Consider the following 3042-nt stretch of genomic DNA (forward strand, 5'->3'; position numbering starts at 1 on the left):
GTGTCTTCAAATCAATAATCTGGCATGTTTTTATTATTTCCTAATGCTATATGGCATCTGGATGCCGAGACCAACAATCCTAAAGGCAGGTAGCGATTTCGACAGCAACGAAAGGCGTGACCACCGGTCGCCCTGTATATTTCTTCACGAATTATATCTCTTATGTTGCATTATTTTACTTGAAAGGCAAAGCACCGGCGTCCACAAATTTCGCATGAAATAGCAACCACGACGTCGTTTTTGTTGTGGCTTCATTTATTAATAATAGCGCGCGCGCGCTGACCCCGTCGCGTCCTACAGTTGCCTGGGAGCCCCCTTGGAGCGCGCGCTCACGTACAGCGCAAGTAGCCGCATTTGTCCGGGCAGCAAACTTTTCCTTCCTTCTGGCAGCCGAGATCATCGCACGTCGTTTCCGACTCCTTGTCGGCACACTCCTCGTCAGATGCGGATCCCATGTAGGGACACATTCCCGAATGGTGCGCAGTGGTCTCTGCAAGGAGAAATCGCCGAATACAATGAAGCCAATGGCTATGCTGAAACATGCTTCTTAATAAAATTAAATTGCACGTTCCTGGCAATATCCAGCTCTTCAGTAAGAGCTTTTACGTGATGAACTTTTCGGCATACATTTATAATAAGTAAGGTGAACTGCTAGGTAAGCTAAGCAAGAAGCTAAGCTCACCTGTGCTTTATATCGCAGTTTGTATTTAGAGCACGCGTAAGTAGCACAGCAAGCAAGCGCTTGGGCACTGTATGGGTTTAATATGATGTAAGGGCGTTGTGTAGACACGGAAATAACAAACGCACATCAGAGGGCTTACCGGTATGTCTGGGGTTGGGTCTTGAATTCAACGAAGGGTACTACGGGCATATTCTGACATAAATAAGAAGTGATTCCTGCTTTTTGCGGAAGTTACAGACACCTTTCAACTTGAAACAAATACTTGGACGCTACCGCCATCCCGAAGAGAGAGACGAAGAGGAAGGAATAATGAAAGGAAAAGCAAAGAAGTTGGCCCTAGGAGCATCCTTGTGGCCTACTCCATACCGGAGTAAACGGGCTTGGAAAAAACGCAGGAAAGTGGAGGAAGATGAGGAATGATGAAAGAAAAATACACTCCTGAATTTATAGATGCACCGATTTGGTCTGGCGATTTCTTCTTTGTGCCATTTTAGCGACGAATTAGAAACAACTGAGCATTACCTACTGCATGGACTGCCAGGGTTTCTCCTCCCTTAGTAAAAGCACATTGCACAGTTCAATTTAACAGCGCGGCTTGCCATTCCACTCTCCAGTGCTGCTCTCTTTAGGGGCTTCTGCGCTTAGCAATCGCACAGGACCGTATGCATCACCATAGAGAAATTTATTTCTGAATCTAATCGATTTCATTGTTAATCGTGTCGGTCCCGTGACTATATATACATATTTTCTTTTCTTGCGTTTAAGTGTTCTATCACAATGACTGTTGACGAAATCCTCTTATATTTTACTTTCTTGAACTTATTCATCAAAATTATCGATTTCTAAATTTATTCCTTTAATATATATCTAAAATCTGCCTCATTTTTTCCAACACCCCTGAGTAGGTAGGTGCCAATGACTTTGATGTCATCATCATCATCAACAATGAGCGAGGGCCTGATGTCCGAGATTGTGCTTGATCACTGTCCCTGTTTATTTTTGTCATTTCGCAGAGGTCTGTCACAATTAGCATGTCATTTTCAAGTCCGCGAAGACATGCACTCTCTAAGTCAGTTTCGTCATCGTCTGTTGTTATATTTGCGAGTCCATTGCCTCAACGGAAAATGACATTGCCGATACGCTGGCTACCGATAAAGTAAGAAAATTTTGAATTTTAAATTATTGTTTCTCCCGTCACACTGGCTCAGTGATTAAGGCATCCAGCTGCTGAGCACGAGGTCGTAGGCTCGATTCCCGGCCTCTATATTTCGACAGGGATGAAATGCAAGAACGCTGGTATACTTAGACTTATTTGCACATTAGAGGACCCCAGGCCATCGAGATTTAAATGGAGCTTTCCCCTACAGCGTCTCTCATATCTCCATTGTTATTTAGGACGTTAAACACAACAAATAAATCAATCATTATATTTCAGGGCTTTTCAGAACGGAAGCTGGAATAAAATAGGAAAAATTACAGTTATAAAATATGCAGCATACCGCGTCACCACGGTGTCGCCGGACGCCTACTACATATGGAAAGTAGTTGAAAGAAGCGCAACCGTATTACCACCGCCGCGTCAACCAGAAGGTAGATGCGCGCACAGCCTTTGTACATTGACGCCCATGCCCACGCACTGCCGCGTATACGGGAAACAGCGGTAAGATGGTAAAGTTATTTCAAGTTAACTTACGACTAACGCACTCTAGCTGTCCGCAGCTGTTCTCAACACAAACGGAGCCCATCATCTCGCACTCTTCTGGAATGCACGATGTGTTTCCGCAATCTTCGTCCAGTCTGCTTCCCTCGGGTGCGGCGGAGCAAGTCAGGGCCACGAGGAGGACAACCAGGGGCGTCGCAATTTGACTGACTTCCATCGTCGAACGGAACGGTAGCTGCTTACTCAGAGACGAACCCCCAATTCTGACCTACACCGGCTGGTGGCGAAGGCTTCCCACAAACTACCTCAGACTCGCCACTGAATGCGAACGACGCTGTATCGAATATTTTGGCACAGACAGGAAATTAATCCGGAAACGACGCCGCGCCCCAGCTTGCACACCGCTCCTTCCGAAAGCGCACACTATGTACGACCTGCTCGTCACGTTTGCCCCTTCGTGTTTAACGTCGGTAAAGGTGCACGATCTTGAGGGAGAAAGAATCTCGAACTTAGCCTGAGTGGTTTGAAAACTCAGTCCCGTTTTCTAAACGTGAGCCACTGCACCAGCGATACAAAATGTGCGATAACTTTAGGCACGAATGCACATAACAAGCGCCTAGCCTTCCATTCGGAGAAGTTGTACTTTAATTTGTCTCTTTAGTTTGTCTCTTGTTTCTTGTACTTTAGTTTTTCTCGTAAT

At 45.5% G+C, this 3042-nt stretch overlaps 1 long non-coding RNA gene across 1 annotated transcript; it reads right to left on the reverse strand.

Moving 5' to 3' along the window:
- Positions 1-237: 237 nt before the first annotated feature.
- LOC135911270 (uncharacterized) lies at positions 238-2741 on the reverse strand. Its single transcript, XR_010567265.2, has 2 exons — positions 2376-2741; positions 238-490 (listed from the first exon to the last, which is right to left on the reverse strand). It is a non-coding gene; the product is annotated as an uncharacterized lncRNA (long non-coding RNA).
- Between the last annotated feature and the right edge of the window lie 301 nt (positions 2742-3042).

This window comes from Dermacentor albipictus, chromosome 1 (assembly GCF_038994185.2).
Source record: "Dermacentor albipictus isolate Rhodes 1998 colony chromosome 1, USDA_Dalb.pri_finalv2, whole genome shotgun sequence".
NCBI classification, from domain to species: Eukaryota; Metazoa; Arthropoda; class Arachnida; order Ixodida; family Ixodidae; genus Dermacentor; species Dermacentor albipictus.